This window comes from Lissotriton vulgaris, chromosome 12 (genome assembly GCF_964263255.1).
Source record: "Lissotriton vulgaris chromosome 12, aLisVul1.2, whole genome shotgun sequence".
Classification (NCBI taxonomy): domain Eukaryota; kingdom Metazoa; phylum Chordata; class Amphibia; order Caudata; family Salamandridae; genus Lissotriton; species Lissotriton vulgaris.
In genome coordinates, this window is record NC_141700.1 from 721,792,405 (window position 1) to 721,810,255 (window position 17,851).

At 45.2% G+C, this 17,851-nt stretch overlaps 1 non-coding gene across 1 annotated transcript; it reads right to left on the reverse strand.

Moving 5' to 3' along the window:
• Positions 1-13,280: 13,280 nt before the first annotated feature.
• On the reverse strand, positions 13,281-13,351 carry TRNAG-GCC (transfer RNA glycine (anticodon GCC)). The gene has a single exon. It is a non-coding gene; the product is annotated as a tRNA-Gly (tRNA).
• Positions 13,352-17,851: the final 4,500 nt, after the last annotated feature.

Sequence of the window (17,851 nt, forward strand, 5' to 3'; positions counted from 1 at the left end):
CGCAACTTACCTCACTTTGCCGCTTGTGGAACTCCACGGAGCACAACTGAGTTTTTTTGTCACTTTGTTAGATTTGAAATGTTATTTCCGTAATGCACAGAATCAAAATGCTCCCTTTGCTATGCTCAAACTCTATTCCATGTTAAGTTAGCATTCATGGTGCCATCTTTATTGGCGCCATCTTGTTTTGTAACTGAGATCGAGCTTCAGTCTCATAATGCTTGCATAAGCAGAAAGGCTGCCCCTGTGCCTCCAGCTTGTACTTTTCAAGGTTGAAGCTTTGTTGCACTAATGAATGTACTATATATTGCTGCATACCTTTTCTGTTAGATAGACTATTCCCACATCTTAGAATGGTAGACTCTGGCTGAACGGCCTTGGGGTCAAGATTGCATGTTTAGAGCACTTTGTCATGGCTCATCCTTGTTTGCCTTCTTTGTTCATCATGGCTGGAGCAAAAAAATTCCAGTTTGGGTGGGACTTTAGAGGTGTTGTGTTACCGTGTAGATGGGGGACAGTCCTCAGCAGTCATCACAGTAGACTGGTCATACTGGGCTCCGCTGCAGCGTATTACCAATAAACTAACTGGTTTGTATTCTCTACTGTCTGACTGACTCTTCATTTATTGGGAAGGTGGAGAGGTGGTCGTGGGTGACCCGAGGGTGACCTTCATTGGTCCACTTCATTCATTTGGTGCCCGAACAGGGACTCAATTGGGTGTCCCATCTCGCCCGTGATCGGGTGTGGAGGACGGGGTCGCGGCAGGTCCATCTGGTGGATCGGGGACCCACACACAACTGAGCTTTGTTCTCACAGCTGCCCGGCATGTCTGATGTGGACCCTCTGCCAGGCAACTTGGTAATTCGGCCTTTTCTTGAAAATACCTGGGGTTTGACTCGTGTTTGAGACTTGTAATACGGAGTCTGATTTTAAGAATTGGTTCGGTCTGCGGACCGTTTTTAGATCTTTGAGCATTTCGTACAGTCCGATGACGGACCTGTGAGGATGTATTGGTAAGTCGCTTGTCTGGTACAAGTAGCAAATCTGTTTCTCTTTATTCTTGAAGATGCCCTGTTTTAGCAAGTTTTATTGATTGGGGTGCCGTTGTTGTTCTGCTGGTGCTCGATTGGAAGAGAGGCAGCCTGAGCCTCTGGAAGTCACCCCAAACTTCGACATGTTTGTGAAGCATGGCCTTGGCCCTATTATGTTTAGTACATTATGGCACAAATGTACAAGGGACAATGGTGAGTTACAGTGGCCTTCGACAGGTACTTTTGATGGACGGAAATTGAACTTCCTACAGGATAAATTGTTTGTAAAAAGAAGCAGGCAGTCTTGTTTGACAATCTTCAGGTATAGAAAAGGAAGCGACGTCAAGATGGAGAGGATTGGAAAAGAAGGCCTGGAGAGGGAAGACACAGACAGTAACGCAAAAGGCTATAGCGTATGAGAGGGAGAAGATAGAGAAGGGTATAGAATGAGCTGACCGGAAGTTTAGATTGCAATTTTATAAGGCTTATGTCACACGCGAAGAAGGCGATCACTTTGTGGAGGATCTGTTAGATGTGCGACCACAACCTCATTATGCTCCACAAAGGGTATACACAGCAGCCCCATCTAACCCCCCCATGCTGCCGCCTTTGGTTCCCCTGCACCTGATCTGCCATTTCAGATGGAGCACCCCCCAATTCCTCTTCGGATCCATTGGCCGAACAGCTGCAACTATAGGCTGATCTGATGTGCCCGTTGCCCCTGGCGCTTCTCTACCTCTCTCACTTACACTCACCACACAGACAATAGTGTCCCCAGACCCAGTAACATCCACAAGTATGTCCTCTCCTCACCCCTTTTCCTCTCCTTTGTTGTATGCGGGCACCCCCGTGCGGGGACTGGATGACGGGGATCGGGAGGCTGCTAAGGAAAGAATGGGGAGAGTGTTGACTCGGCCTAATGTGGGAGAAGCAGAGAAGAAGATAGTGGTTGACCAGGCCTCTCAGTGGACCCGGAATCCGATTTAAGGTGTAAAGGAAGTATGGAGTGTACTGAAAGATTGCGAGCCATTTGTGCAACAGCATGCCCTCAAGCATATGTCAGCTACTCTGATTGGGATATGGGAGCAGTGCCCTCCAAATTATTCATGATATTCGGGACAGTCTGTATGAGCCTGGCATGGCTCCTAATTACGTTTTTAATAATGTTGCCACGTTGAGTGGATACCGAGGTAGGCTGGTCCAAAAGAGCCTGATAACAGTGTCTCAGTTCCCGATGAGGGAAGTACATTTCATCTACTACCCCAAAATACCAGAGCTTCAAAACAGGCAGGACCAAGTCTTCAGGCAGCAAGTAGAGACACATTTCCAGGAACAGGGGGTGTATACTCCTTAGAAAAGGAGTGAGGTTTTATCTCTTAAGACTCAGCTGCCTGACCCTAGGAAAAATCAGACTGCCCATTACAAAGACTTGACAGATTCTTCGCTTCGATGGTGATGACACTGGCCAACATTGAGATGTTTTTTGGTTTCGTTTGATATTTGGCAGCAGGTGCACACGCAGGACCACATGATGGAGTTGGGTGGCACTTGAGATGAGATTGGGGCATGGGATAAAGAGAGAAATCCTGGTGAGAAGCCTAAAGCTGAGACAATGGCTTTGCTGGGTCAAAATATTACGTATATACCCTCCTTGATCCCACCTAGAAGAGTAGATTGGGATAAGTTAACGGCATGTCGTCAGAAGAAAGATGAAAGTGTATCCGACTTCTTCACTAGAGTTGAAAGGATGTTTTGGGATTTTAGTGGCAGGACTTGTAGATGGAGGGAGGTATCCGATTGTTTGTTAACAGATTTGTTACAAACCTGCTTCCTGAAATCGTGACTCAGTTGCAGACTTTTGAGAACACTTGGACTACATCCTCCCCATCAGTAATATTAAGTATGGCACAGTATTACGAGCACAGAGAGAACGATGAGAAGGAGAAGGTAGAGAAGAAAATTAAGGAGTTGAAGACAAAAGTGTTGATGTAGCAGGTGTCCCGGGGCAACGATAGAGGATGAGGCTTTGGTCTGGCCCAGCAGCTGCCCACATTAGCAGGAATACTGCTCCTGTGGGGCTGAAACAGTGTGTGTATTGTAAGGAAGAGAGATACTGGCATAGTGAGTGTCCAACGCTGTTGCAAAGGGTTGAGGCCCCGAGAGGACGGGGATTCCGAGGACATGGAAGGGGAGCAGGTGGCTATGGCAGAGGCCGCGGAGGTGAGGAACAGCCAGGTCGGTCTAAGCAGAACAATTTTGATGACCTGAGAGGACAACAGTATTACCATGATGATTATGATTTGGATGCAGTGACGGGACTTACACAAGGCTAGGACAGCCAAGGGCAGGGTGGAGATCAGTCCAGATCCCTGTTGATCAGCGAGGACCCTATGTCACTGCTAATCTGCAGGGATCAGCAAAGAAAATCTTGGTTTACACAGGTGCAAGGAATAGCTTTCTATCTCGTTTACTGGTTCCAGGGGCAGCCCTTCCTGGTCAAAATAAAGTTTCAGTAGGCTTCTCAGGCATACCGGTTGTGAGCCCCATCTCTGAGCCACTGGCCCTGATTATTGGTCCTTTTACAGTAGATTCACCCTTCTTATTGACATCTCATTGGGGATAGAATTTAATGGGTCTGGACATGTTGAAGAAGTTACACACAACTATTTCGTGGTCTCCGGATGGCTTCTATATGACCATAGGACCCAACGTAGTGAATTCCAAACAATGTTTGTCAAAAAATGAGCCTTTTCCAGCTGAGGTTCAGGAGGTGCTTATGACATTATGGGCTACAGGTGACATGGACGTAGGGCTGTTGCCGTTTACCCCGGTTTCCATCAGTGTTAAGGACAATGCTGTCCTGTCCCGTCTTCCCTAGTACAAGATACCAAAGGCAGGAGAACGGGCACTGCTGCAGATTATACAGGATTTTGTTGCATCTGGGATTGTTGAGGAGTCGAATGCTAATGTGTGCAATAACCCTAGTCTTCCCAGCTTAAAAAGGGCACCCTCGGATACCCCAGATGATCATCCCGATGCATACCACTTTGTGATTGATCTGCATGAGGTGAATACGATTGTGGTCCATCAGTTCCCTGTTGTTCCCGACATCACTGCTCTCCTGACCATGATTCCTCCCTCTGCCACATGCTTTTCTGTCATTGATCTGAAGAATTCATTCTTTAGCATTCCCATCCATCAAGATAGTATGTACATGTTTGGGTTCTCCTTGGCCGGCAGATGTTTTCGATTCTGTTGGGCTCCCCAGGGCTAAACTGAAAGCCTCAGTATCTATAGATGAGCTTTAAAAGGTCAATTGGACTTCCTTGTCCTTCCCTCAGGTAATGTCCTATTGCAGTATATGTACAACCTCTTGATAGCTTTGGATACTGAAAAAGATTGCAAATATGAGTTGAGTTGAGTGAGGGACTAGCTGTCAATATATACACTGACAGCCAGTATGCGTTCGGCATGGCTCATGATTTGGGGTGGCTGTGGGCGAGTAGGGTTCCTAGCATCCCATAGAATGAGAATACAAAAAGGCCCACTAATATACAGACTTTTGTCGGCCCTGGCACTCCCTAAGAAATTAGCAATATTGAAGTGCAGTGTTCACAAGGCAATAACTGATGATCTTGGGAAGGGGAACATATTTGCTGATCAGACTAGCAGACAGCACAGACTAAAATAAAGAGGATGCTTGTGACAGGTCCAGCTAGATGGGTGCCTAAAAATGGGATGTTTGAAGATACCCTGGAGAACGTAAAAGAAATCTAGAGTGAGGCAATAATTGAGGAGTTAGCAATATGGCAGGAGAGCATGGCTAATTTGAATGAGGATGGGTGTTGGACAGACAAATCTGGAAAGCAGAGGTGGATGCTACTGGATGCATATGTCCTACCTGTGGTTACCATAGCACCCGGACCAGCACACATTAGTGCAAACTGAATTTGCAAGCTGCTAGATGCCGTCTGATGGAATGACAATATCCCCAAAGTTGCAGCTCACCTGGTGAAGTATTGCACGATCTGCTTGATGCACAATCTTGGGAAGGGCACCCCCACTCCTGTTGGCAGTTTTGCACCACCTTCTTTCCCTTTTGAGGTTCTCCAGATGGATTACATCAAAATGGAATGAGTCAATAACTTGAAATATGTGTTGGTGGTTGTGCATTCAGTAAATGGATTGAGGCTAACCCCACTAAAGAGAACACCGCCATGGTGATGGCAAAGGTACTCTTAAAAGAGTTCTTCCCGTGTTTTGGTTTGCCCTATTTGATTTGGAGTGATAATGGCAGCCACTTCAATGCCAATGTCATCCAGTTGGTGCGGCGGGTTGCACATTAGGCAAAAGTTCCATACAGTGAATCATCCCTAATCAGCGGGCTGAATGAGAAGTACAATGGTACTCTCAAGCTGAAAATGGTCAAGATCAAAGAGAACACAGGACTGCAGTAGCCCAATGCTTTACCCCTAGCACTAATGACACAGTATGAGGTCGTATTTGGCTGCCCAGCAAATGTCAGGTGCATCCGGTGACCACGCAGATTCTCTGACATAGAATACCCCTGCTTATAGATTACCTTTACGAGTTCACTAAAAATGTGCGTTCTATTCACCAACAGATCGCTGCAACATCCAGAGAGTCCGGGCCACGATATACGGCCGGGAGATTGGATCTTAATCCACAATTTTCACTGGAAGAGCGGGATGGAGCCATGCTGGAAGGGACCCCTCCAGGTCTTTCTGGCCACCAGGACGGCGGTGAAAGTCGACCTTCAGAAGAACTGGATACACAAAACCCATTGCAAGAGGGTGCCCCTTCCGCTGCTCTATGACCAGTGGGTTGCGGTGTTATGTGGGAATCTAGGACCCTAGTGTAACTTTTCCCGATTCATGCCCATATATAGGTATAAACCATCCAGTCCTTATATAGGCATAAAGAATCATTGCCTTATTTAGTTATAGCCGGCGCAGCCCTAATACGGCATGGCGACTTCCACTAAACTCCGAGAATCCACATTGATTTTGTGGTAAAATCAGCCCTCAGCAGTCAGGAACCTCCCCCTGCTTGAATACTGATTTATCCAAGAAATCCGGGAGTTTTCAAGGAACTAAGGCACTAGTGACGATATTATGTCCAATCTTACGTCAGACTCTGCATCTTCAGGGGTATAAATATGCCTACATTTGCCCAGTCAAACACACGGTGGTTCCGGGGCAGACCAACTAACTACTTGCCTGACGCCCTGCTGATGCAAGTGCTGAAGGAAGCCGACCATCCAACTGATGCACTGAAAAGGCGCTGTCTTTTCTCCTGCCAAGAAATCCAGCTCCAGTGTTTCCAGGCTACCCTTGCGGGTTGCTGGGAGATCGGGTTCCGAGAGAGAGACACAAAACCTCTATCATTCTAAAACCAAGGTACGGAGCTGATTAGATCCCTAGAGAATTCTTGGCAGAGAAATACTAAAACTTAAACTACTCCTCACTTACTCCTCCCTCGTACTAGGCTTAGGTTAGGTACACTGGGGTAGGTGGACGTTAGAAGGACCAGTTGAGTACTTTTAGCCATCATTTTATCACTGTATGTATTTTATGCATTTTATGTATTCTATGTTTATGGCTTGGAAGCCATATCATGCTTTTACAGTACTATTTTATAATACTATTTGTATTATATGCCTTGTACTTCTTAACTAGCATTTCAATTGTAGCAGTGCAATAGAGTGGGCAATGCAGACTGGATGTGCTCCTTAGAAACTATGATTTCTGCTGATTTCTGACTTCTAAAGGGTTTGGTAAATCACCAAGCTGCAGATATCTTGGTGTTTAAGGCTCAGAGGGGAAGGGTCACACGTGCCACCTAAAACAGGCAGGGGATGGAGAACCAGAATTAGAGCATGGGAGATAGCAGAATAAGGAAGAGAGAGAGAGTTTGTGAGAGTGTTTGAGAAAGGGATAGTGTATGTGAGAGAGAGAGTATGTGAGAGAGAGCGAGAGAGAATAAAAGCATGCAGAAAGAAAGGGGAAGAGGCATAGAGAAACAGGACGAGAGAGACAGATGGGTCCTCTCAGGGATCAAGGGGCTTTTATGGTTGGGTCCCTCCTACCTCTGGGCCCGCTGCGCTGCATCGGCTGCACCACTGGTAGCCACGTTCACACACAGAGGCATATTTTAGAGATTCTCTGTTATACACTAGTCAGGACGACTGACCTCATAAAAGTCTGAGAAAATGCAGGTAGAACAAAGAGACAAGCATTTGCAATGCAATAGGTCTCCAGTTTCGAGATATTGACCTATGGGCATTGTAAATGACAATGCCATTTATTTATCTGTTTAAAAAACACCTGCAATAATAAAATGCATTGTCATTTACAATACTAATAGGTCAAAGTTTCTAAAAATGCGAGATCTATTGCATTGCAAACATGGGCGTCCGCAGGGGGGGGGGCAAGGAGGGGCGCTTGCCCCCCCTGGAGCGACCTTCCTTGCCCCACCTGCGGAGGCCCATGAAAACCGTGACTTCAAGGCGGGTTTCTCACTCTCTTTCCTCTCCTTTCTTTTATTTGCTTCCCTGTGAAATGGATCCAAAAAAGAAAGACTCTTTTGCTGGAAATGTCGTATTTTTCTGACATTTTAATTCCAAAGTGCAGCATTGGGAATAAAAGGCTAAAAATATGAAAAATAGATAAATAACTAAATAAAGTAAGACAGAGTGGTAGCAAACTGGCCAAACTGATTTTATTCACACGGAAACACATTAGCGCCACTTTTACAGAGTTTGCCAGTGAAGCGCTATTTTTGTTTTCTTGTCTTTGTTTTCCCTGGACTTGGAACTAGTGCACCAATCCTGGAGGGACTGCAATGTGTGGATTGGAAAACAAAATGTGTGCTGCGGCTCTGCGTCCAAGGATGTGGTCTTTTTACCATACATTTTACGTTTTGTAAGGATATAACACTGGCCATTGAAATGGGTCCATTCATGGCCCAGTAGTCGTGTCCTTAACTTTTCAGGCAAAAGCACTCACTGATTTCTGAATAGTGAGTGCAAAAGCATTAAGGTAACTTTGTTGTTCCTGCTTACATTTCCCATGGTTCGCTAAATGTTGCATTCCCTATAAGTGTTTGCTTTTTCCAGGATGTTGTTACTTTTTTTTTGTAGGCCGCATATTGCTCTTGTCTAGTGCGTAATTTAAATTAAGCCGCATCCAGGTGTTTATAGCGGGTAACAAATGGGTTGTTGTTGAAGACAGTGGGAATTTTTCCCAGTGGGGCAGTACGGTGTTCAGTGGGGGAGAGGTTGTGGCACTATGGTCAGAGCTGCTGATTTTGGAACTGGGAACCAGGTTCAGCCTTAATAACCAGTCCACCAGACCACTCTCTTGAGAGAGCAGAATCACATGCTAGACCTTAGAAGGCTTCGAAACACCTTAGAAGTCCTGGTGTCTTCGCACCAGCAGGTGGACCAGAGCATGACAAGTGTAGGTTAACCTTCAAGGCTTGTCCACCACTATCCATACTGAAGTTCACCTTCAGTCTTGCGGGCAGGCCTATGAAGCGGCACACCCTAGAACAACAGTCACTGAGGTCACAGTACCCTTGAGAAGGGCCAGCTATAGGGCGGTGCAACCAGTGTGACCGCACCGGGTGCCGACTTTAGGTGGAGGCATCATGTTTGCAAGTATATTATGGTTTTAAAAACGCTTGCTTCCTCCTTCCTGGCCTCCAGCAATTTTTGGCACCAATAAAAATGTCATGATGACTCTGGTGATTAATGTTCTTCCCAGAGAGAGATCAGAATTTTGTCTAGTGGAAGTTTTGACTTATGGAAAGGTAGCTCAGAGGGTTAATGTACCGGCTGCAAAGAACATGCGCCATGCAGATCATAAAGTGCACATAATGTAAATAGGTCAGTGGGTTACTGCATTTGTCAGAGAGATCCTTTTGTTACTTGCAGTGTACAAGTAGAAATCCTAACTAAGTACAGTGAGCTATTATCTGTCATCTAAGAGCTGCATACAAACTGCAAGGTATAAATTAGAGCGTTATGTCCCCCATCCCCCCACCTCCAGTCTTTGATTATCCTAATGTCCCAAAAAGTGTTCTTTTAGACAGAAATCAATTCTGATTATTAAGGAGAACCCCCAACCATGGTATTACGTTTTAAATTCTGGGTATTGTGTTTCTCCAGACCAATCACTATAAAACTATACGGGCTACTAGTATGGTTGTCATGTGACTCCTACACCTTGTAGTCCTTAGTCTTATGTAACATTTTCTATACAGTGATTTACACACATATTTATTGTCTCTGTTTAATGTGTATGATGTAAAGTGCTCTGACGCCCTACACTGGCATGAGTGGCGCTGTAAATCAAATTAAATGCATCTGAGAGAGAGTAGTTACGGAAACTTTGGGGGCACAGTTAAAGGATGGTAGTGAGGGAATCCATGGCAGAGGTGGTCATTGGGGGGGACTAACAAAATTAATGCACAGGACACCACCAGTGCTATGGCTGGCCCTGCCCTTGAGGCCAGTCTGTCTCACCCATAGGTACCGCCATTGGCCTTGTTTCAGCAGTAGTAGCTGCAACTCATCAGAGATTGGCAATGCAGGATTTGAACGCACACCAAACTAAGTTAGCAAACTTCACAGTCGCCCTGCTTCATTCACAAGCACTTTTAACATGGGCTGCCTGCTGTGGGGCCACTGGAATTAATTATGCAGCAAGGGATGACAACATTATGCCGTAGTGTTGACTAAATTATGCATTAAAAAAAGGCAGCAGTGTAATGCAGTATATTTTCAAATATTTTATTATTTTGACGTGTGTACACATGCTAACAATCTCTGGAAAGATTTTGCCTTATTAGTACCAGTGTAACATACAAATGCAGCAGTGAGAAAGGTGACCAGTCAACCTTTACAATAGGCCATCCACTCCGCAGCAACACAAGTCACATTTTATATTAACTTTTGATACGTTTAAGCTACAAACAATTTATTAGTTTAAATGGGCAGATCATGCAACATATCTTGCATTATGAGGCAAATATGGCAGAGCCATAATTTTAGAGAAAACATTTGCAAACTAGGATATTTTGCCATTCATGTTTGAACTACTGTTGTGGAAAAAGGGAGAAGTGCTGATGACAGAAGCTCCATGGCTCAGAGACAAATGGCTATATTCTGTGATTAGAAGCATATCTCACTTTGTGAATATATTTCAATGTCAATAACTCATTATAACCTTAAATAATCATGTGTATCCATTGGTTGATTAAACTGGGCAGTGAAATGCCAAACATATACTAAAAATTGGGATGTCTGCGCATTCTGGCCACACCTCTGGTTCCACCCACAGATCCAATCCTTGGGTTATTCCCGCCCTCTGATTCTTCGCCCACTGTTCCCCTACTTTATTTCCCCCACTTCGACCACTGTGTAAGACTCAGCAGCCTGGACCTGTGATGTGCCGTCGCTGTGGGTGCCGCATGTGCCACACATTTACGGTGCCGGGCTTCCGCATAAGGGAGCTGGCCATTATTGTATCCCTAAACGTGCGCACGTTGTCTGTTTGACATTGACTACACGTAGAGGGACTCTGAGTTTCTTTTAAAAAATATAGCTAACATTTGGACCTTTACTTTTTATTTTGTATAAATAATTGAATGTGTGTAAAATTTAGCAATGCCCGGGGAATTCGAGTAAAGGGAGCACCCATTGGCGAATCACTAGCGTGTGTGATTGCTGCATTATTTATTACTAACTTTGAAGTTGTGCTTTAACTTTGGATAAAAGTTATCATGAATTATAGCACCAAGAAGCCAATATTGGTAAATATGTGTGCTACAAATAATCCCTAACATACACTGTGCATACAGTATATTTAATCTGGTGCTTTAATCATAGGCTGTTTTAAAGCATTCTGATAAAAATCGAATCGTGCTGAAGACAGCCTTGATTGGTGTTGGATTGAGGACCCGGAAGTCTGCACACCTAGCAGACAGAAATAAAGTACCTTGTCAAAAAGTTTTGCGTTTTCCCTACAGGTGGTGTTTGTTGGCCTGTGGCAGGGTCTGTCACATGTCCTGGATTCCTGGCATTTAATTGAGTCTATCCTAGTTCTGCGCCCCAGTGTTTCTTGTGCCCCACCTGGCACACAGCATGTCGGAGGATGGTGATGACGTTAACATTTTGCCCCCCCCTGGAAAAATTTCTGCGGACGCCCATGATTGCAAACGATAGTTGTTTAAAAGCGATCCATGCTGCGTGTGCTTTCACATTAATAGAGGTCACGCCCCTTTCTTTAGACGAGCAGTGTCTAAAGAACGGTCTGCTGCACTTATTAAAGTAAAAGCGCGGTCTAAGGTGCTTTTACCAAAAAAAGCATTTGTTTGTCAAGTTGACAAATACATTTTTTTTTTGGTAAAAGCACCCAAGGAATGCACGCATGGCACGCTGAATTGAATGTTGCAGGAACACATGTCGTACCTAAAGTAAGAGAAACTCTTTAAAGAAAATCGTGCTTACAGACTAAATAACACCATGTACCAAACAACAACAGAAATAAAAGGGCTAGTCCTCATGGGAGGTTACATATGAAGACAAGGCGGTACTATTGAGGGACTAACAAGCCTATTTACGAATCAGAAGCCAGCATTTAGGAAGGGAAATGAATGACACAAGCTAATGACAAATATGGGAGGAGAGAGGGCGGGGCTTCAGGTGCATACTCCAATAGAGCAAGGGACTCCGAGCAGAGCATGCGCTGACCAGGCTCGACCTAAAAAACTGAGTATTGAAAAAAGTGATTCTGTGTATGCAGAGGCAACACGGAAAAACAGACGAGGACAGGTGGAAAGTCCAAGCAGCCAAATCTCAGACCCAGGTGTCACACGCTGCGTGACCTTTAGCGCTCTATGTGGGTCATTGGGATATGGAGAAAAGGTAAACCTGACAACCAAGGGAAAGAGACAGCAGCAAGAATCTGCTGGGCAAATCAAGCAAATGTGCACCAAATCTCACTTTCAGAGGACGTGCATCACTGGTGTGAAAATGCATCAGCCCGGCTAGCTCAGTCGGTAGAGCATGAGACTCTTAATCTCAGGGTCGTGGGTTCGAGCCCCACGTTGGGCGTATCGTTTTTGGAATTAATTTCTTAGATTTTGATAATTCTTGCTTTTGATCGCAAGAGCTTTTTATTGATTTGATTTTATATTTCATAATTTTCATAGATTTCAATAATATACCCATAGCTCCTATCTTCAATATACCACGGCATCACAAAACGGAGAATCTTAACTATGAGGATTCAGAGGTCGCCGCGCGCATGGAACTCCTGGAGATGAAGCAGAAGGGATTCCAAGTGACCCCTTCAACCCTCGTCACCTCTGCTCGCTGATTCGCTGAAATGTAACTCCTCGTCTTTAGGGCACCGAAGCGAAATGTTTTTTAAAAAATGCCTTAAACGAAGAATGAAAAGCAAACCTCGCACACTTCTAGGAGAGTGGAGGAGGCAAAGTCGATGAAAGGAACCTAGAAACATTCAGTAGGAAACGATGTGCTCTTTTAATTGGATAGTGCCTGCACTTCTCAGCACTACTATAGTGCTTTTAATAGGAGAGTACAGCACTTCTGAGCACTTGGCATTAAATTGGACAGTACCAGCACTTCCCAGCACTGCTCCAGTTCTTCCAAGTGGATAGTACTACGATTCCCAGCATTGCTCCAGTGACTTGAATATGTGAGTACCAGCACTCCTCGGCAGCAGACAGGTACTCTGGGAGAATGAGTGCTTATCTGCGCGCCTATATATTTACATTAACACTCGAGTGAGATCTCTCGGTGGGTCACTCCCTTGGGTCCTGTATACGTCTAAGCACGTTTGCGGAGTCATCCCGCGTTTACACAAACCTTCGTGAGTTTATTACTTTTCTTTCTAAAATGAGTTCAGTCATCTCAGTAAGAGACGGGGTCTAGGGAAAGAATAATCAGCGAGGTTGCTGGCTGTGCTTTACACATTAAAACCGGCACGTGGCTTGGAGCTTGGAATTTTCGAAAAAACTCCGAAAGCTGCTTTGAGGGGATTATTCCTCGCAGCGAATAACCCTTTTAAAGAAACAGCAAACCTGGAATGAATATTTAAAAATCGTTTAGCACAACTTTATATTTCAATTCTAAGACAATTCCACTACTTCATATAATAGTAAATAAATAATCACTCTAAAATTCAGCAAAATATTCGCTGCATTGGCCGGGAATCGAACCCGGGCCTCCCGCGTGGCAGGCGAGAATTCTACCACTGAACCACCAGAGACATTGTTCGGTACGATCAACATATGGTAGACAATGTGAAAGGGGCCGGTATATTTTGTGTGTCCTTAATTTGAGTCTTTCCATGAGGCTGACAAGAGCACAGGTAGGTTATCTTAAAGCACCAATACTTCATATGAAGAGAGCAGCTGCAGAGCTCACATGTAGTATGTAACAGGTTCTATCTGTAACCCACGGATGCTTCCATAGTACACATAAACCTCAGAGACACACAGGAGATGATAAACCTTGACCAGTGCAGAGGCTGAATCATTAGATGTAGTCAACGCTAAACCACCCGGGCTGTACCTGAACCAGACAGAATCAAAGATGCTGCACAGACCAACCCATGCCGGAAATGATGAAAAGTGACAAAACTGACATCTGCAGGCGATGAAAAGACAATGCCTTCTATACTGAACAGAGAAAAGCGCCAAAACCACTAAATATATCCTAATGGGGAAAGCAGAATAAAACTCTGTACTTGGAAGCAGGGCACGAGTCGGGGTACCACGCGGGTGGACGGCATCCCCCCACTTATTTTCGAGGGTTTTCCAGGTTGGACGCCGTCCACCCTGCTCAATCACAAAGCCGTCCACCATTTACAATGAAAACCGCGTCCACCCTTACAAAATAGGTGCGCGCGGGTGGATGGCTGAAATCGGAAGGTTCTCGGACTGCCGCAGGACACCACGCCGGTCACCACGCCCTTTCACCTACCAGGTTCGCCGTTGCAACCAATGGATGGACGCCGTATTTCAACAGGTTTTTGCCTTTCGTGACGTCACTTCCGGTCGTGACGTCACTTTCGGTCTGTGAGCGTCCCCCCACTTCTAGGTTGCTGCCTTTCGTGACGTCACTTCCGGTCGTGATGTCACTTCCTGTATGCGAGCATCCCCCCACTTCTTCATTTAGGACTTGTGCCCTGCTTGGAAGAAGAGAAAGTCCAGAAGACTAGCTGAGGTTTAAAGCTCACGAGAGGGGCGTCAGGGATGAAATCTAGAACTCACCACTGAGGGAGGGGGAGGCGCGGCCGGTGGTCAGGGCGAGCACTCCTGATATCACCAGCAGAGAAGGACTGACACTTCTCAGCAGGACGCTTCTCAGCAGGAACGAAGCTTCTCAGCAGGACTGACGCTTCTCAGCAGGACCGACACTTCTCAGCAGGACGCTTCTCAGCAGGACCGACGCTTCTCAGCAGGACTGACGCTTCTCAGCAGGACTGCTGCTTCTCAGCAGAACCGACACTTCTCAGCAGGACTGACACTTCTCAGCTGGACCGACGCTTCTCAGCAGGACTGACGCTTCTCAGCAGGACTGACACTTCTCAGCAGAACCAACGCTTCTCAGCAGGACTGACGCTTCTCAGCGGGACTGACGCTTCTCAGCAGGACTGACGCTTCCCAGCAGAACCGACACTTCTCAGCAGGACAGACGCTTCTCAGGACTGACGCTTCCCAGCAGGACTGACGCTTCTCAAGACTGACGCTTCCCAGCAGGACCGACACTTCTCAGCAGGACTGCTGGGCTGTTAAGATGACATTACAAGCACTTCCTCGGAGCGCTGGGATGCACTTAAACGGACGACCGTCTCTGTCCAGGCTATTAAGAACGGGAAGCATATTTGAGAGATGTTATGTTTACCTTTCAAGTTGGACATGTCATTAATTACAGCTTAGCCTGAGCGCGTAATCAAGCAACCTCACGGAAAAATAAAACATTCTTACAAAAAATGCATCTTAAAATGAGCAATGTGTTATGCATTCCATAGAAAGGTTTCTGCGCATATACACACAGTATTTGTACAGGGCAGATCTACAGTATGAAACAGTATACTAAAAGCAAAATGTTAATTAAAATATATATATATATATATATATATATATATATATATATATATATATATATATATATACATATATATATATATATATATATATATATATATATATATATATATATATATATATATATATATATATATATATATATATATATATATATATATATCTTCCGACTGCAGTACGTCATTAGGATGGAATGACTTTGCTTGATAAAAGCTGGCAGTTTCATCAGTTGGATAATGCAGAAGTGTGTTATGGGTTCTTTTGAAAAAAATTCTGTATATATATTTCAAATGTGTATTTACCAAAATGTTTCATACCCAACTGCTGTGACATCGCCACCCGCAATGCCGTGACTCGGATTCTAACCGAGGTAGCTGCGGCCACAACACAGAGTACTAACCACTATACAATAACCAGAGCTATTTGGTTGTTAGGTTACCTTCGGTACCTTCCGTATCTGGCTCTTCTAGACTTTGTCGTGTCCTCTGACCTCAGGAGACGGTAGGGCTTTTCGACAGGTTCTTTATTCTTATTCTCAGTACATGCTCGGTGCCCCTGACCTCTTGCTCCGAGGTCCTGCTGCCAACTGACCCCTGGTCCCCTCCCCTGACCGGATGTGGTGTCCGGTGTCCCTTGTCCCCATCCTGTGCCCCAGGGTCCTAGTGCCAACTCTCAAGGCACGACAGACTTGATCTGGTCAAGCCCAGAGTTTCTGAAATGGGGGTTTTATGTATATTAAAAGAACTTAATGTTGCCTTCTCGCCCCACCGCTTCTAATAAGACCTCCAGAAAATGACTTAATAAGATGGAGTTTGATTCTACAACTAGGTACAATATTCCAGATGGGAATTCATTAAGTCTATTCAGCAGTATAGATGAGGCTTCCAGGAATTGTTGCATTACTCAACACAAGGCCTCCAAAACTGGGCACGGGAAGGGGCCAGTAGGGATGCGCACAAGAAAAATTGTCCACCACAATTGAACACAATGTTCCAGTGAGGCCCAGAGAACGGGCTCAGTATGAAAGATATGGTATGCAAACATTCAAAGAGTTGGATCAAAACTCCAAGTCAGGCATCGAGAACCGGACACCATATTACAGACGGGTGGGAGGCACTTGACGCAATACTACAGCTGAGGCTCCCAAGGCAGACACAATAGTTCGAAAGAAGGATCCAGAACTGGATACAAAACTTCAGGTGAATCCTAAATAACTGAAGAGAAGCATCAAATACACGGCCTACACATCTTGACACCGTGCTACAGGTGAACAATTATAACTGGACACAACACACCATGTCATTATCCATACACACACACACATTACTTCAGACGAAGTCTCTAGAACTGAACACACCCCAGATGCAGCATCCAGAAATGAAAACAGTCGAAAATATTGCTCCAAAGTGGAAAACAATACTCCAAATGAATAGGCCAGAACTCAACAGAGCATTGCAAATGTGGCCTCCTAAAGCAGTGAAAGTGCCAACTGAGACATCTACAACTAGACACAATACTGCAGACAACGCCTTCAGCACAGAACACCACACCCCTGGTGCTGCATTCAGGAACGGGGCCCGAAACTGAAAATAACACTCTAACTGCATCGACCAGAAGAAAACACAACACGGCAAATGTGGCCTCCTAAAGAAATTCAAAGTATCAGGAGGGACATTCACAACTAGACACAATTTTCCAGCCTGGCTTCAGTAACAAGATGACATCTGCAGCTCTGGACAAATTACGACAGTGGTGACCTCCAAACAAGAGAAGAGACTTCAGATGTTGCCACTGGAACTTGATTCAAAATAAGAGATGTGGCTATGACAACAGTCACAATACTGCAGATGAACCCTCCAGAACCAGACACCTTACACTGCAGGCGGCCACCAGACCAGGAGACAATGTGCCACCAGTGGTCCTTAAAAGTAGCACCTGGTGGGGTTTGGAAAAATGGAGTCGAACTCCAGACGGAACAGTGTGTACTTGACAAAACACCCTAAGTGGTCTCTGCAGAACTAGACACAACTCTTCAGAGGGGCTCCAGGCTTGGGCCACAATAGGCTGCATCTGTCTCGAAAGTGAGGAGAAATTGTCCAGGCGAGACAGCAAGGTCTAGATCCATCACGCCAAAGGAGCCCTTTGGAAATGTACACAGCATTTCACATGAGGCTTTACTTGTGCTGTGCACACTGCCTGATTGTAAAAGAGCTTCTGTTTCCCCCTAGTTTTATTACTGCTCCATCTGCACCCCGACATTTCTTTTGGCCTCCTCGCCGTTTTATCATGTAAGTGAAGCTTGCAACGCCGCTGCCTGCGCTGTAACCATCTGTACTCTAAAGTTAGGTTTCCACAGCTGCTGCCTGTGCTGTGCCTGTTCTTGAGGCACTGAAGCTTGAACCTCTTCTGCCTGTTCAGTAACAGTGTCAGTATTGGAAGATTACTCTGCTGCTGCCTGTGCTGTGCCTGGTCTTGAAGCAATGGAGCTCTTCTGCCTGTTCTGCAACAGTGTTAGGTTCGGTATTTAACCATCAAATACATGTTTATTACCCTATATATGCGGATAATTATCATAAAAGCAGGGGGGTGGGTGCAGGAAGTTAATCTTTGTTAAGTTTAGAACAGAGGGTCTTCTTTGGTCCGTGTTTAAAAAGCTG